General features: G+C 43.5%; 1 protein-coding gene across 2 annotated transcripts in view; it reads right to left on the minus strand.

Annotated features, from left to right (window-relative positions):
* RIN2 (Ras and Rab interactor 2) overlaps nucleotides 1–18,840 on the minus strand; it is a 237,165-nt gene that overhangs the window by 172,191 nt on the left and 46,134 nt on the right. For both annotated transcript variants that reach the window (XM_035005760.1, XM_035005759.1), the window contains exon 2: nucleotides 6,187–6,310. The gene's annotated coding sequence lies outside the window, so the exon portion shown is untranslated. The remainder of the gene's footprint in view (nucleotides 1–6,186; nucleotides 6,311–18,840) is intronic.

The following is an 18,840-nucleotide window of genomic DNA, read 5'->3' on the forward strand; positions in this document are numbered from 1 at the left end:
TTCCACAGACCTTCTTTACAGGGCCAACAACACAACAGTCAAGCCACCCTGAGCATATGCCTTGCGACTTACAACTCACAAAAAGCATAAAACGGCAAGTCTTTTCCATGCTAACTTGGAAAAAAAGTCCTGTAAATTTATGGCTGCAAATTCCAACCAACATAAAAGCTCTGCCTCTTCTCCTTCCAGGCAAATTGTCATCACGCCAGATAAGAGAGCCAAGGTACTGAGAAAAGCAGAGAAATGAGATTTTCTACAGGATTCCAGCCTTCTCCCAAAATGTAGGAAAATACACACATCAATATAACTGACAATTCATTCCACTTGCTGCTCTTATTTCACTCTGAGCTTGAGCAACTGGTAGAGGCAGATGCCAAGTCGCACCATTTGAGGCAGCTGCCTAGGTGGTAACCAGTTGTAACTGGGATGGAAGAGCTCAACAACTCCAGACACCTTGTGAGTCCATGATGAGCAGTCACGGTACGAGATAAGGCAACAATCCCCAGCTGAGGTCTGAGACAGCAAAGAGGTTTCTGGAACCCGAGGGTGCACAGCTTTTAATAACCATCTCCCATTAATAACAAATTAGAATATCGTTGAAGATTTGGGATTTTGCCCAAAGTGATAACGAAGACTGGCAGTGGTAAAACTTTTAAATTTCACATTGTATTTGCACAGTTTAGCAGCCGGCAAAGAGTGCCTTATTGATTCTAAGCCAAGGCCAGCAGTAGAAACTTCCCCAGTGAAGGCAGAATGTACCTCTCTGCCTCTTAACTTGGGTTTGGCCATGTCACTTCCTTTACTCAATAAGATAATACAGAAGTCTCCGTTAAGAGGCCCCTTGGGTTTCCACTTGCAGCCCTGTGCCTCTGTCATGGTCATGAGAAGAGCCTTCTTTGGGTAGCAACTGCCCAGAAGCCTGACTCAGAATGCACTCAGATGGAGCTGGCCCGAGACCATATCTCAGCCAAGAGAAGCCAAGGTTAGCTGGATGTATGCCGGAAGCAGAGCCACCCAGCTGAGCTCAACCCAGATCAGCCAAACCGCAGCCAACCTTTAGTTGCATGAGCTAAATAAATGCTCATTGTTAATTTTCCACTGAGCTTGGGGGTGGTATGTTGTCCAGTGACAGCAGAGGCAGAGAACAAAGGGGAAGTTCAGGAAGCCAAGGGGAATAATGCACAAGAGCTTTCCCCTGCTTCTTTCCCTGGACAAATGGGTGGCAACAGACAGGATTACAATGAGGAAGTCTGCAACTGCTTTAAAAAGATCCCCATGATTTCTCCAAGAATACCCGAGCTTCCGCGTCCCTTGGTGGGATAATTCCAAGATGTATCCTACACCATCTGTCACAGATCTCCAGTGGGATTGAGCCCCAGCTACCTATTGTCACCTACTCATGGTCACATCCTGATGGCCTCCCCCCTTCCCAACCCCACCCCCTCCTTCACTGTGTGTCCACGTGTCACTGCACACAAATTCTTTTTTTTTTTAAAGATTTTATTTATTTATTTGACAGAGAGAGACACAGTGAGAGAGGGAACACAAGCAGGGGGAGTGGGAGAGGGAGAAGCAGGCTTCCCGCCGAGCAGGGAGCCCAATGTGGGGCTTGATCCCAGGACCCTGAGACCATGACCTGAGCCAAAGGCAGTCGCTTAACCAACTGAGCCACCCAGGCGCCCCTGCACACAAATTCTTGACCCAAGCTAAGATACGGCCCATTTTTACAAATAAAAGCTAACACTCATCGAGCCCTCGAATATGCCAGACACCATGACACACAGATGACTTCAGTGCTCTCCATTTTCTCATCTGTAAAATGGGGACAAAGACAGGGCCTCACTACCTCTCAGGGCCATGTGAGGAAAGAACGGGTGACATACCTAGAACAGGACCTGACTCATCGCAAGCCTTAAAGCAATGCTACTATTTCCAACAAGACTCACTTATCCTTATTACTATCAGGCTTCGAAGCTGCATTTGCATGTTGGAAAGAACCAGTAGAACTGAGGAAAATACAGAGGGAAAAAGAAGAATGACAGGAAAAGAGAGAAATTCTTCATGAAATCATTTTAAAACTCTCAGCCAGTGGATGGCAGCACTAGCCTTTAACTAAACAGTGAGCAAGGAGAGCAACAGGAAAAACAAGCATTCTCTGCTATATTTAATTGGTGAGATTCTCTTGCATGGAAAAAGGAGAAGCCTGAGAACCAGAGAACATCAGAGAGGCGTCCAGCGAAAGACACCAGTCAGGCTGTGCTCCTCCGTGTGCGTGGTTAATTAAGGCATGGGAGGTATTTCCAGCAGAGCTGTGTCAGATGGGCCCAGTAGTGGCCTGAGGATTTTGGTCTGGTGAGCAGAGGCCTAGGCTTGCTCTAGACCCTACCAGAGCACACTCTGGGTCCTGTGAAATAGGGCACTCAAACCCAGCCTCTGGGGCCTCCGGACTCAGCCAGGAGGAGGAGATGGATCACCCAGTTGGGACTGAAAATGACCCATCCCTGCTTACCCAGGGGAAGCTGGGGGTCTTCCCAAAGATAGCTGCTTACTTGCTGCTTGCCAGATTCTCCGCTGGTGATGACATCCCACCAGTGCTACCCTTCCATAGCATGCTCCTCAGGCCAGGATCCAAATGGAGGCCAGGGAAAGGGGAGGGAGTAAACCCCAAGTGCTCTGATCACACCTGTTTGAGAGCTGCCATTTTTGTCAAACCCGCAGGCCACATCGGCATGGCGGGGTTCAGCCAGGTGCCCCATGGAAGCCATCACACAGCTGGGCTTTGAACCCCATCTTTGCCAATGCCCAACTGCGACTGCGAGGGCAAGTTCCTTGACCTCTTAGCACTCAGTTTCCCCATCTGTAAAGTGAGGATAATAATGATCCCACCCTTACAGGGCTGTTGTGATGATGAAATGTGACCGTGAACGTGTGGTAGTCTCACGAGGCCAAGTGTTCGTAGCTGAAGCCTTCCTGAGATCCCATGGGAACAAAGCCATTTGGAAGACAGACCATTTGACCCTTCCCCTCCCTCTCTGCTGGCTCCCCCAAGTGAGACATGAGAGAGCCACACTTTCATCACCTGCTACTCCCTCCCTCCACTCCACTGACAATAGGAGGAAAGAGAACAGCAAAAGCAAAGAGTCTTTCCTACCAACTACGCCCCCTGTGCTCTGCCGCACCCCTCCCTCTCAATCCCCCTTCCACAGAGTTAGGCGGGAGGGGAAAGGGGAAAATGGCTGGTGGCTCTGCTATCCTGTATCCATCTGAGCTTCTTCCTGCTGTCCTCTCTTCTCAGCCCAGGGCCATTTTTCTCGTAAGTTATCAGCCATGCACGTGGTCTCCTTTCATTCTCTGTCGTAATGTTGTTAATTCCCTCGGTACAATATTGGCATTTCATGTGGTGTTGTGGGTTGCAAAGACGACCACAGTTCTCCACTCTTCCTACATGCCTGCCTTTTGCAAGGCAGCTTTGCAGTTCCTCCCATCAAGGGCTGGGGTCGATTTCTTTTCTCTTGAGTCTGGACTGGCCAATAGAATCTGGCAGATGTGACCCTGTGTCATTTCAAGCCCTAGCCTCAAGAAGCCATGTGTGCTCATTCTCTTAGAGCCCCAACCTGCGGGGGGATGAGAGACACGCAGAACAGAGGTGTGCCCTCCCAGGCGAGGCTGCCATCACCAACCTGGTAGCTGACTGAAGACGCATGTGTCAGCCCAGCTGAGCCAGCCAGACCAGCGGAGCCCAGCCCAAACCATTTAACCTGCAGAATCCTAAACTAAATAAATGGCTATTATTTTAAGCTACTATGTTCTAGGGGTGGTTTTTTTAAGGCAGCAAAAGCTAACTGATGGATTGGGCCATAAAAAAATATGATTAAAGACTTAAACTGGCCTCACACTTTGCATGCATTTATTCATCCCTCATAATAACAACAACAAAGAAAAACAATCCTCAGATTCTGGTCCTGCTGCCACCTCCTTTATAACTGGAGCCCTACACCTGCGAAGTGTAGGGTAAACAAGCGGACATTCTGGACAAGGTAGAGATAGGAGTTATCCACAGTTCTCGAGCAGCCACCAATGACGTGCTCATAGCTAAATACAAGATCAAAGACACAAGGGCCCCCATTCCTATGAGTAAAGGCTGCCCAGAACGAATGCAGAAGCTACACGTCCTATTTCAGCATTTGCACCAAAATCAAATCTCCCATGTCGCACATCTGAAAATGTTTTTCACTTGGATAACAATGCAGTGAAATAGAGTGTGTCAGAGCGCTGCCAGTTCCTGCCATTGTTAATTGACCACTGCATTTCATTGAAGTCGTTTTTTTATAGAAGTCAAACACGAAGATGTTTTATCTAACAGGAAAGACAAAGGAAGTGAAAAAGAAACCTCTGACTTCAAAAGACAAATCATCAGCCGCAAGATAAGACGTCGGTATTTATATCTGGAATTTTGCACTTCCTCGCTCTACTGTCATCATTGTTGAGAAAATTCTTAGTTGATGCTCTGTGGTTATTTATTTCTCATGCCTTTATTCACTGTCCTCTGGGAGTCAGAATCTGTGCTAGAAGACATGAGGTGAGGAGACCAGAGACAGGACCATCCCTGGCCTCAGGGAGCCTGAAGTCAAACAAGAAATAGCCATGTTGGTGACAGAAGTATCTGGTCACACGAATGTTACTTCACATGATACGGAAAAGTATCTCGCAGGACATGAGCAGATCCCATCGAGTCTAAGCTCATGGAGGGAAGGTAGCTGGCTTCCTGAGGGAACTGTATGTCTGAGCCAGGACTGGCAACATTTACCTCGGGTTCAAATTAAGGAAGCAGAGTCACAGCAGACTGTGTAAAGCTAGTTCTTCTGTTTTACTGTCTTGTCCTCTTTTGCCAAATGGATTGGCTTTCTCTGAGAGCAGCAGTGTCTAAGTGGCAGCAAAGGCCCCAGCTCTTGATCCAGAAGGAGTGGACAGCTGGGCAGTGGTGGATCTCCTAAGCTTGGGTAGACTAGACCTGGACTCAAATCCCACCTCATCGTGGGGCCTGGGTGAGTCACATCATCTCAATGGGCCCCTATCTCCTTACTTGTAAATGAGTGTAATGCCTTCTACCTTAAATGGTGTTGCAGTGAGTATGAATGAGACACCTCGAAACGATGACCATGTTAGTGTTGCTCACGAATCTGCTATGGGGGCAAGGCTGAGCAGGAACAGTTCATCAGGGACAGTTTGTCTCTTCTCTGCTCGACATCAGCGGGGGCAGCTCCAACGCTGGGGGCTGGAGCCACCCAAAGCCTCGCTCACATGTCAGTGTGGCCTTAGGTGGGGCTGGTGGCCGCAACCCCTACATGTGGCCTTTCTATGGGGACTGGGCCAATGGTGGCTGATCTCAAAGACAGGTGTGCCTAGAGAAGAAGATAGCCAGGTACAAGCCATGTCGTCTTTGATGATATGGCACTGAAGCCACTCTGTGTCCCTCCGCCACCTTCTCTCTGTCACTGAATTCTACCCCGACTCCAGGAGAGGGAAGGTAGCCTTCCCTGCCTGAGGGAGCATGGCAAGGTTCCAAGCAATAGTGTTGTGGCCATTCTTGGAAGATCAGATCTGCCAGTGATGTCTACTGACATCCCTTTGATGCTAATTCCCTGTTATATGGAGACCTATGATGCTACGAAAAAAGAGAAAGAGAAAAGCGGGGACGGGAAGAAATGTACAAGAGAGGGAGAGAGCAGACAGAATAAGGCTTTTATGTTGGGATGGGGTCCCACCATCACAACCCCTCTTGGCGAGCAACCAGCTTCTTTGTGCTCCCTGGTGGTCCCACTTCTACAACGGGGGACAACAGCCGTGCCTGCTTCACGGTGGTGTTGTGGGAATTAAATGAATTAATCCATTAAACTGCTTAGAGCCTCACCTGGCACGTAGTCCGTGCTCCATCAACAGGAGCTATAGTTTATGTTCTCCTCAACCACCTTGGTGTTGGTGTGGTCCCGCGACCAATACATCCTACACTGAATCCCTCAGACACCTGGAAACAGGTACACAGCTGCCCCCTGTCAGAGAAGTCACACTCACGCCAATATAACCGAGCTAGAGTGCACAATCTCTCTGACGCACAGCTGAACCTAGAAATCGAGGAACGTCCCCAGGTTGCCACACACTGGGTTTTATAATGTCAATGTTACATACCCTTCACGCCGGCATGTCCCTGTCTCCCTCTTCAGTTCAGCCCCAGCCTCCCCAGCATCCCGAAGGGCTTGCACATTTTATCTTTTCCAGTAGAAGTTCAGAAGTCCAGATCTCTTGTCTCCATCTACAACACACAGAATTAGCCGTTTAGGGTTTTGGAAACATTTTATTTTATTTTAAAGATTTTATTTATTTATTTATAGGACAGAGAGAGACACAGCGAGAGAGGGAACACAAGCAGGGGAAGTGGGAGAGGGAGAAGCAGGCTTCCCGCCGAGCAGGGTGCCTGATGTGGGGCTCGATCCCAGGATCCTGGGATCATGACCTGAACCAAAAGCAGACGCTTAACGACTGAGCCACCCAGGCGCCCCTTTTGGAAACATTTTAAAAATACCGTGCACAACCACAAGAGGGCTTGCCTCACTGGGCTCTGGAAGGATGCAGTGATAGCTAGGAGTGCAGCCAATGGCCTTCCCTTCCTTGTCTGGCCCTCATTCCCACCTCTGGGCCAGATAACTAAAGATGGACTTTCTTTACCAGAATGTTCTCTAAATCCCTATGCCAATGCTCAGATTTCTAAAACTCCCAAATATTCTTTCACTTAAAAAAAAAAAAAATGGAGCTAATTAGCAACCAAGCTGTCTTCTCTATCAATGAAGTGTCAAATTGTTTTCCATTATGCCCTTGCATCATATCAACTTCTACAAATTTAAAGAATTGTGTAATCTTCCAGTCTAGGACTTTGGAGATGGGACCAACCTGAATATGAAATTCTGAATTATCCCCCTATTTCATTTTTTCTGTATCAAAGCCCTAACATTTGCAAAATTACCTAAGCACACAAATGCAGTCAAATTGCTTGCAAACAAACAGAAACAAAACACAAATATTAGATCAAAGCTCAAGTTCTTTTGACCATCACCACTAACACCTGGAGCCCACATCCTTGGCAAAGGAGGACAGTTATAATTTGGGATTATATCTTTCCAGATCACTTCTGTGCATTCGAAGATTTAATATCTCTCTCTTTCTCTCTCCCACATACACACAATGTGTTTCTTTTCCAAATACATGTTCATTGTGTGTCATCCTCCACCTTGCTTATTCCATGCTCAAGATGTCCTATCAACTCCCTACATCAGTATAAGAAGATTCTCTCATATTATTTTTGTTACTCTTTGGTAATATTTCATAGTTTCAGCTCTTCCATCAGGCTGTGTAACTGGACTGACTCCCTCTCCAGCATGTCATGTCACATGCGTTCCCTTCATTCTCTGGAATCAAGTTCAGCCTCTGGCCTGGAACAGCCTCCGTGGCCCTCTCCTCACTCCAGAGAAGAGTCAGTTCTCAGGCCTGGGGGCAACACATTTGATCTTGAATCCCAGCTGCATCTCTCAGGCAAATCACTTAACTTGGGTTCCTTCTGTGTAAAATGGGGTCCTGTAATAGCACCTACCTCAAAGGGGTGTTCTAGGGATCAGGTAAAGTAATCCATGGAAAACACTGGCCCACTCCAAGTTACTTAGTGAATAGCTCAATAAATGTTCACTGCCACCGTCACCAATATCCGTGGTCACCATCATTATCATCCTCACCTTTTTTAGGTAACAATTTAAATCCCACTTTCCTTATTTTTTTTTTAAAGACTTATTCATGTATTTTAGAGAGACAGCACGCGTGAGTGCTCAAGTAAGGGGAGGGGCAGAGGGAGGACAGAATCCCCAGGCAGACTCCCTGCGGAGTGCAAAGCCTGACCCGGAGTTCAATCCCAGGACCCTGAGATCATGACCTGAGCTGAAACCAAGAGTCAGAGGCTCAACCAACTGAGCCACCCAGGCACCCCCCCACTTTCCTTTCTAATACAGGTTTTCCTCTGACTCCTATTTCACACATAGATAAGGTTACTGATAAATAGTGGAAGTAAGCTTTAAGGCCCATTCACATCATTTCACAATGTCTTCTAATCTTTGCTAACAGATATACAAGAAGTTGGGAGTTAATTTACTGGCCCACTATATTCACGGTGAGCCACACAGTCACACCGAGCAAAGGAAGCCATATAAGAACAAGAATGTAAACCAACAGAATTAGAAGTAACAAGATTAATTTAATGTATTAGATGATGATGTTTTGATAAAACTCAGTCACTCCTTGTAACATGAATATAGCAGAGTTTCATCTTCTGTGAGGGAAGGACTACCATAAGAGAATAAACGAAGAATTTCCCTTAAAATTTTAAAACAAAAACTGTAACAAGAGACAAAGACGGAAAATGTATAATCATAAAAGAAACAATCCGGGCGCCTGGGTGGCTCAGTTGGTTGGGCGACTGCCTTCGGCTCAGGTCATGATCCTGGAGTCCCGGGATCGGGTCCCGCATCGGGCTCCCTGCTCAGCGGGGAGTCCGCTCCTCCCTCTCCCGCTCCCCTCTCTTGTGCTCTCTCACTCTCTCTCTCAAATAAATAAATAAAATCTTTAAAAAAAAAAAAAAAAGGAACAATCCAACAAGAAGAAAAAATAATTGTAAATATTTATACACCGAACATGGGTGCACTCAAATATATAAAACAGTTAATAACAAACACAAATGAAGTAATTAATAGTAATGCAATAATAGTAGGGAACGTTAGTACCAGACTCACATCAATGGATAGATCATCCAAACAAAATCAACAAACTGTGGCTTTGAATGACATATGGGACCAGATGGATTTAACAAATGTATTCAGAACATTCAATCCTAGAACAGCAGAATACACATTCTTTTCAAGTGCACAAGGAACGTTCTCCAGAATAGATCACGTATTGGGCCACAAAATAAGTCTCAACAAATTCAAAAAGATTAGTCATACCATGCATCTTTTCTGACCACAAAAATATGAAACTAGAAATCAACCACAAGAAAAAGTCTGGAAAGAGCATAAATACATGGAGGTTAAATAATATGCTACTAGGGGTACCTGGGTGGCTCAGTCGTTAAGCGTCTGCCTTCGCCTCAGGTCATGATCCCAGGGTCCTGGGATCGAGCCCCACATCGGGCTCCCTGCTCAGCGGGAAGCCTGCTTCTCCCTCTCCCACTCCCTCCTGCTTGTGTTCCCTCTCTCGCTGTGTCTCTCTCTGTCAAATAAATAAATAAAATCTTAAATAATAATAATAATAATATGCTACTAAACAATGAATGGGGCAACCAAAAAAATCAAAGATGAAATTTAAAAATACATGGAGACAAATGAAAATGAAAACAAAATAGTCCAAAATCTTTGGGATGCAGCAAAAGCTGTTCTAAACGGGAAGTTCATAATACAGGCTTACCTTAAGAAGCAAGAAAAGTCTCAAATAAACAAGTGAGCCTTACACCTAAACGAGTTTGAAAAAGAAGAACAAACAAAATCAAAACCAGTGGAAGGAAGGACATAATAAACATTAGAGAAGAGATACATGAAATAGGGAAACTATAAAAACAATAAAACAGATCAATGAAACCAGAAGCTGGTTCTTTGAAAAGATCAACAAAACTGATGAACTTTTATCTACATTCATAAAAAGAGAGAGAGGGAGGGGGTAGGATGAGAAAGAAGGAGAGAAGAGGGAGGGAGGGGGAGAGAGAGAGAGAGGAAGCACTTAAATAAATAAAATGAAAAATGAAAAAGGAGAAAGAACAACCAACACCACAGAAATGCAAAGGATTGTGAGAGAATTTTACGAAAAAGTACATGCCAACAAACTGGAAACCTGGAAGAAATGGATAAACTCCTAGAAACACATAGCCTCCCAAAAGTGAATCAGGAAGAAATAGAAAATGTGAACAGAATGATTACTAGCAATGACACTGAATCAGTCATCAAGAAACTCCCAACAAAAGACAGTCCAGGACCAGATAGATAGCTTCACAGGGGAATGTTACCAAACACATAATGAAGAATTAATACTGATTCTTCTCAAACAATTCCAAAAAATAGAAAAGGAAGGAAAATGTCCAAATTCATTCTATGAGGCCAGCATTACCCTGAAACCAAAACCAGATAAAGACTCCACTGAAAAAAGAGAACTACAGGCCAATATCCCTGATGAACATGGATGCAAAAATTCTCATAAAATACTAGCAAACCAAATCCAACACTAAATTAAGAACTCATTCACCACAATCAAGTGGGATTTATCCCCACTTGCAAAGATGGTTCAGTATTCAGAAATCAATCAATGTGATACATTACATCAATAAGAGAAAGGATAAAAGCCCCGTGATGATTTCAAAAGATGCAGAAAAAGCTTTGACAGAGGACAACATCCATTCATGATAAAAACCCTCAACAAAGTAGGTTAGTAGTAAACAGTACTGTTGAATCACTATACTGTATACCTGAAACTAATATAATACTGTATGTTAACTATATCGGAATTAAAATTTTTTAAAAAATTATAAAAAAAATAAAAGAAAAAAGGAAAGGAATTACCCTTAAATGCAGTTTGGTGTGTGGAGGGACTTGCAGTAGTGAGAGGCACCCATAAACGACCACCTAGAGCAACAGCAAGCTCTGGGGGTCCCATGTCACGCTGACTCCGGGCCATTCACTCGCAGAGTGGAATGGCAGGTGGGATGTTCACACAATTCTAATTATCCCTGTCTCTTTTTCACTCTACATTCTCCCTCCACATTTCTCTATCTGAACTACTGTGAAACTTTTATTTTTTACCCCACAAGACTGCATTTGTTCTTCACTTGGGGCAGCCATTATCTATCTCCTAAGCCCACTCTGCTCCTTCCCTAGACCCTGCCACAATTCCAATTTGTAGGACAACTTGGTCCCAAGGCAAATTAAATAAATGAGAATCCAGAGGCAGGCAATGAAATTACCTAGCAGAGCTTGTCTTGAAGGCTCAGCTCTTCAAGGGCTCTTCTTCCTACCTACATATCTAAGTTTTAAGCATGCCCCATGCTTAGGTCACACCTCAAAGCAAAAACAGCAGAATCCCTGGGGCATGGACCCATGCAGCCCTATTTTTCAAAGCCCACTGGGTGATTCCAGTGTGCAGCGAAGGTGAAGAACCAGTGATTTAGCAATTAATGACTTTCAAACTCATTTGACTTCTGTCCACAGTAATAAATACATTTCAGATCATAACCTACACCATAAACATACATTCAAAGCAGAAACAAATATTTTTTAAAATATTTTATTTATTTGAGAGAGAGAGAGAGAGCACAAGTGGGAGGGGCACAGGGAGGAGAGAGAGAATCTCAAGCAGACTCCACGCTAAGCATGGAGCCCGAGACGAGCCAAAACCAAGAGTAGGTCAAAGTAGGCACCACTCAGGTGCTCCAGAAACAAACATTTTATAAAACAGTACTTAGCTCTTACATCCGGATGTTTTCTGTTCCATTCACTTTTATTTAAAACAAGGCTGGGGGCGCCTGAGTGGTACATTTGGTTATGCATCTGACTCTTGGTTTCAGCTCAGGTCATGATCTCATGGGGCATGGGATCGAACGCCCACAAGGGCCTCCCCACTCAGCAGGCAGTCTGCTTGAGATTTTCTCCCTCTGCCCCTCCCCCACTCTCTCTCTCTCTCTCAAATAAATACATAAATCTTTTAAAAAAATAAAACGGGGGGGCGGAGCAAGATGGCGGAGGAGTAGGCGACCTGGATTTCGTCTCCTCTCAGGAATTCAGCTAGATAGGGATCAAACCATTCTGAACACCTACAAACTCAACAGGAGATCGAAGAAAAGAAGAGCAACAACTCTCTCATCAGAAAAGCGACCACTTTCTGGAAAGTAGGACGTTCGGAGAAGTGAATCCGAGGCGATATTCGGGAGGATAGACGGCGGGGGAGGGGCCTCCGTCGGCCGCTTCTGGCAAGTGATAGAGCCGCGGAGCACAAAATCGGAACTTTTAAAAGTCTGCTCCGCTGAGGGACATCACTCTGGTGGCTAAGCGGGGGGGTGGAACCCTCCGGGACACTGTGGTCTCAGGACCCTCGGGGTCACAGGAAGACCGGGAGTGCCTGAGTGTGGCAGAGCTCCCAGGTAACGGAGCAGGGAAGCCGGCTGCAGAGGTGGAGCCCAGGCGCGGGCTCTCAGCTCAGGGTTGCCATAAACAGTGATCCGCAGCACAGTCGGGCCCCTGCTCCTCCGGCAGGGACCCAACAAGTGGCAGATCCGGGGAGACTCACCTTCCTCCCCCGGGAGGAGCCGCGCGGGAGTGCACCGCAGGGATCTGCCGGGTTTGGAGACTCCACCCGGGGTCGGGTGCCAGAGATAGAAACGCGCGGTCACAGGCCGGGTGAGCACTGAGTGCGGCCGGAGACCGGGGAGACGGGAGTGACTGACGGCTTTTCTCTGGGGGCTCACTGAGGAGCGGGGCCCCGAGTTCTCGGCTCCTCCGGGGTGGAGATTGGGAGGCCGCCATTTTCACTCTCCGCCTCCAAAGCTGTACGGAAAGCTCGCAGGGAACAAAAGCCCCCGGAGAGCAAACCCGAGAAGATTACTTAGCCAGGAGGGGGCAAGGGCGGGGCAATTCCGCCTCCGGCAGAGACATTTGGAAACCACGGCAACAGGCCCCTCCCCAGAAGATCAGCGAGAACAGCCAGCCAAGACCAAGTTTACCGATCAATGAGAACGGCAGAACTCCAGCGCTAGGGGACTACTGCACATAGAATTCACGGCTTTTTTACCATGATTCTTTAGTCTTTCAAAGTTAATTTTTTTCACTGTATTTTTGTCTTTTCATTTCTTTTTGAATTTTTCTTTTTCCCTTTTTCAACCAACATCTTATCAATCCCTTTTTTTAAAAAAAACATTTTTATTTTTCATTTTTAGAGTCATATTCTATCTCTTCATAGTAGTTACCCATATTTTTGGCTTAAAAAAATAAGTTGTTCTCTCTTTAAAATTTTGACATAGTTTCTTCTAAGAGATTAAAATATACCCTAAATCTCTAGTATATGGTGTTTTCTATTCCCCTGCCTGATCACATCCTCTCCCTTTTTTTTTCTTTTTCTTTTTTTAAATCCTCTTCTTTCTTTTTTCAAACAACTTCTTATCAACTCCTTTTATAAAATTTTTTATAATTTCCATCTTTACAGTCATATTCCATCCCTTCATCATATCAACCCTTATTTTTGTGCATATATAACTTTTTCTTTCTTTAAAATTTTGGGAGGCACTTTCTTCTAACAGACCAAAATACACCCAAAATGTAGTGTGTGGCACTGATCTATATACCAGCCTGATCATATTTGATCACATCCTGATTCTTTTTGTTGTTGTTGTTTTGTTTTGTTTGTTTTTGTTTGTTTTTATCTTTATCTTTTTCTTTTCTTTCTTTTTTCTTTTTTCTCTCTTTCCCTTTCTTTTCCCACTACTCAGGTCGTTTCTGATTTGTTTAGAGTATATTTTCTGGGGACGTTGTTACTCTGCTAGCATTTTGTTCTCTCATTAATCTATTCTCCTCTGCACAAAATGACAAGATGGAAAAAATCACCTCAACAAAAAGAACAAGAGGTGGTACCGACTGCCAGGGACCTACTCAATACGGACATTAGTACAATGTCAGATCTAGAGTTCAGAATCATCACTTTAAAGATACTAGCTGGGCTTGAAAAAAATATGGAAGTTATTAGAGAAACCCTTTCTGGAGAAGTAAAAGAGCTAAAATCCAACCAAGTAGAAATCAAAAAGGCTATTAATGAGGTGCAATCAAAAATGGGGGCGCTAAGTGCTAGAATAAATGAGGCAGAAGAGAGAATCAGTAATGTAGAAGATGAAATGATGGAAAATAAAGAAACTGAGAAAAAGAGAGATAAACAACTACTGGATCACGAGGGCAGAATTCGAGAGATAAGCGATACCATAAGACAAAACAACATTAGAATAACTGGGATCCCAGAAGAAGAAGAAAAAAGAGAGAGAGGGGCAGAAGGTATAATGGAGCAAATTATAGCAGAGAATTTACCTAATTTGGGGAAAGAAACAGGCATGAAAATCCAGGAAGCACAGAGAACCCCTCTCAAAATCAATAAAAATAGGTCAACGCCCCGACATCTAATAGTAAAACTTACAAGTCTCATAGACAAAGAGAAAATCCTGAAAGCAGCTCGGGAGAAGAGATATGTAACCTACAATGGTAGAAACATTAGATTGGCAACAGACCTATCCACAGAGACCTGGCAGGCCAGAAAGGACTGGCAGGATATATTCAGAGCACTAAATGAGAGAAATATGCAGCCAAGAATACTACATCCAGCTAGGCTGTCATTGAAAATTGAAGGAGAGATAAAAAGCTTCCCGGACAAACAAAAACTAAAGGAATTTGCAAACACAAAACGAGCCCTACAGGAAATCTTGAAAGGGGTCCTCTAAGCAAAGAGAGAGCCTAAAAGCAACATAGACCAGAAAGGAACACAGACAATATACGGTAACAGTCACCTTACAGACAATACAATGGCACTAAATTCCTATCTTTCAATAGTTACCCTGAATGTAAATGGGCTAAATGCCCCAATCAAAAGACACAGGCTAAAAGACTGGATTAAAAAACAAGACCCATCGATATGCTGTCTGCAAGAGACTCATTTTAGAACCAAAGACACCCCGAGATTGAAAGTGAGGGGGTGGAAAACCATTTACCATGCTAATGGACACCAAAAGAAAGCTGGGGTGGCAATCCTTATATCAGACAAATTAGATTTTAAACCAAAGACTGTAATAAGAGATGAGGAAGGACACTATATCATACTTAAAGGATCTATCCAACAAGAAGATCTAACAATTGTAAATATCTATGCCCCCCTAACATGGGAGCAGCCAATTATATAAGGCAATTAATAACAAAAGCAAAGAAACACATGGACAACAATACAATAATAGTGGGGGACTTTAACATCCCCCTCACTGAAATGCACAGATCATCTAAGCAAAAGATAAACAAGGAAATAAAGACTTTAAATGACACACTGGACCAAATGGACTTCACAGACATATTCAGAACATTCCACCCCAAAGCAACAGAATACACATTCTTCTCTAGTGCCCATGGAACATTCTCCAGAATAGATCACATCCTAGGTCATAAATCACATCTCAACCGGTACCAAAAGATTGGGATCATTCGCTGCCTATTTTCAGACCACAATGCTTTGAAACTAGAACTCAATCACAAGAGGAAAGTCGGAAAGAACTCAAATACATGGAGGCTAAAGAGCATCCTACTAAGGAATGAATGGGTCAACCAGGAAATTAAAGAAGAATTAAAAAAATACATGGAAACCAATGAAATGAAAACACAACTGTTCAAAATCTTTGGGATGCAGCAAAGGCAGTCCTAAGAGGAAAGTATATAGCAATACAAGCCTTTCTCAAGAAACAAGAAAGGTCTCAAGTACACAACCTAACCCTACACCTAAAGGAGCTGGAGAAAGAACAGCAAATAAAGCCTAAACCCAGCAGGAGAAGAGAAATAATAAAGATCAGAGCAGAAATCAATGAAATAGAAACCAAAAGAACAGTAGAACAGATCAACGAAACTAGGAGCTGGTTCTTTGAAAGAATTAACAAGATTGATAAACCCCTGGCCAGACTTATCAAAAAGAGAAGAGAAATGACCCAAATCAACAAAATCATGAATGAAAGGGGAGAGATCACAACCAACACCAAAGAAATACAAACAATTATAAGAACATATTATGAGCAACTCTATGCCAGCAAATTAGATAACCTGGAAGAAATGGATGCATTCCTAGAGATGTATCAACTACCAAAACTGAACCAGGATGAAATAGAAAACCTGAACAGACCTATAACCACTAAGGAAATTGAAGCAGTCATCAAAAATCTCCCAAAACACAAAAGCCCAGGGCCAGATGGTTTCCCAGGGGAATTCTACCAAACATTTCAAGAAGAATTAATACCTATTCTTCTGAAACTGTTCCAAAAAATAGAAACGGAAGGAAAACTTCCAAACTCATTTTATGAGGCCAGCATTACCTTGATCCCAAAACCAGACAAAGACCCCATCAAAAAGGAGAATTACAGACCAATATCCCTGATGAACATGGATGCAAAAATTCTCACCAAAATACTAGCCAATAGGATCCAACAGTACATTAAAAGGATTATTCACCATGACCAAGTGGGATTTATCCCTGGGCTGCAAGGTTGGTTCAACATCCGCAAATCAATCAATGTGATACAATACATTAACAAAAGAAAGAACAAGAATCATATGATCCTCTCAATAGATGCAGAAAAAGCTTTTGACAAAGTACAGCATCCTTTCTTGATCAAAACTCTTCAGAGTATAGGGATCGAGGGTACATACCTCAATATCATAAAAGCCATCTATGAAAAACCTACAGCGAATATTATTCTCAATGGGGAAAAACTGAGAGCTTTCCCCCTAAGGTCAGGAACGTGGCAGGGATGTCCACTATCACCACTGCTATTCAACATAGTATTGGAAGTCCTAGCCACAGCAATCAGACAACAAAAAGAAATCAAAGGCATCCAAATTGGCAAAGAAGAAGTCAAACTCTCACTCTTTGCAGATGATATGATACTTTATGTGGAAAACCCAAAAGACTCCACCCCAAAACTGCTAGAACTCATACAGGAATTAAGTCAAGTGGCAGGATATAAAATCAATGCACAGAAGTCAGTGGCATTCCTATACACCAACAACAAGACAGAAGAAAGAGAAATTAAGGAGTCGATCCCATTTACAATTGCACCCAAAACCATAAGATACCTAGGAATAAATCTAACCAAAGAGACAAAGGATCTGTATTCAAAAAACTATAAAATACTCATGAAAGAAATTGAGGAAGATACAAAGAAATGGAAAAAAGTTCCATGCTCATGGATTGGAAGAACAAATATTGTGAAGATGTCAATGCTACCTAGAGCAATCTACACATTCAATGCAATCCCCATCAAAATACCATCCACTTTTAACAATGGATTGTGGATTGCTACATCGAAAACTAATGATGTATTGTATGGTGACTAACATAATATAATAAAATTTAAAAGAGTTAAAAAAAAAATACCATCCACTTTTTTCAAAGAAATGGAACAAATAATCCTAAAATTTGTATGGAACCAGAAAAGACCCCACATAGCCAGAGGAATGTTGAAAAAGAAAAGCAAAGCCGGCGGCATCACAATTCCGGACTTCCAGCTCTATTACAAAGCTGTCATCATCAAGACAGCATGGTACTGGCACAAAAACAGACACATAGACCAATGGAACAGAATAGAGAGCCCAGAAATGGACCCTCAACTCTATGGTCAACTCATCTTTGACAAAGCAGGAATGTCCAATGGAAAAAAGACAGTCTCTTCAACAAATGGTGTTGGGAAAATTGGACAGCCACATGCAGAAGAAGGAAACTGGACCATTTCCTTATACCACACACAAATATAGACTCCAAATGGTTGAAAGACCTCAATGTGAGACAGGAGTCCATCCAAATCCTAAAGGAGAACACAGGCAGCAACCTCTTCAACCCAGCCACAGCAACTTCTTCCTAGAAACATCGCCAAAGGCAAGGGAAGCAAGGGCAAAAATGAACTATTGGGACTTCATCAAGATAAAAAGCTTTTGCAAAGCAAAGGAAACAGTCAACAAAACCAAAAGACAATTGACAGAATGGGAGAAGATATTTGCAAATGACATATCAGATAAAGGGCTAGTATCCAAAATCTATAAAGAATTTATCAAACTCAACACCCAAAGAACAAAGAACTCAATGAAGAAATGGGCAGAAGACATGAACAGACATTTTTCCAAAGAAGACATCCAAATGGCCAACAGACACATGAAAAAGAGCTCAATATCGCTCGGCATCAGGGAAATCCAAATCAAAACCTCAATGAGATACGACCTCACACTAGTCAGAATGGCTAAAATTAACAAGTCAGGAAATGAGAGATGTTGGCGGGGATGCGGAGAAAGGGGAACCCTCCTACATTGTTGGTGGGAATGCAAGCTGGTGCAGCCACTCTGGAAAACAGTATGGAGGTTCCTCAAAAAAGTTGAAAATAGAGCTACCATACAATCCAGGAATTGCACTACTGGGTATTTACCCCAAAGATACAAAAGTAGGGATCTGAAAGGGTATGTGCACCCCAATGTTTATAGCAGCAATGTCCACAATAGCCAAACTGTGGGAAGAGCCAAGATGTCCATTGACAGATTAATGGATAAAGAAGATGTGGTATATATATATATACAATGGAATATTATGCAGCCATCAAAAGAAATGAGATCTTGCCATTTGCAACGACGTGGATGGAACTGGAGGGTATTATGCTGAGTGAAATAAGTCAAACAGAGAAAGACATGTGTCATATGATCTCACTGATATGAGGAATTCTTAATCGCAGGAAACAAACTGAGGGTTGCTGGAGTGGGCGGTGGGGTGGGAGGGATGGGGTGACTGGGTGATAGACACTGGGGAGGGTATGTGCTCTGGTAAGCGCTGTGAATTGTGCAAGACTGTTGAATCTCAGATCTGTACCTCTGAAACAAATAATGCAATATATGTTAAGAAAAAAAAAAGAAGAAGAAGAAGATAGCAGGAGGGGAAGAATGAAGGGGGGGAAATTGGAGGGGTAGATGAACCATGAGAGATGATGGACTCTGAAAAACAAAC

Source organism: Mirounga leonina, unplaced genomic scaffold, assembly GCF_011800145.1.
Source record: "Mirounga leonina isolate KUSES-001 unplaced genomic scaffold, KU_Mleo_1.0 Mir_150, whole genome shotgun sequence".
In the NCBI taxonomy this organism is placed as follows: domain Eukaryota; kingdom Metazoa; phylum Chordata; class Mammalia; order Carnivora; family Phocidae; genus Mirounga; species Mirounga leonina.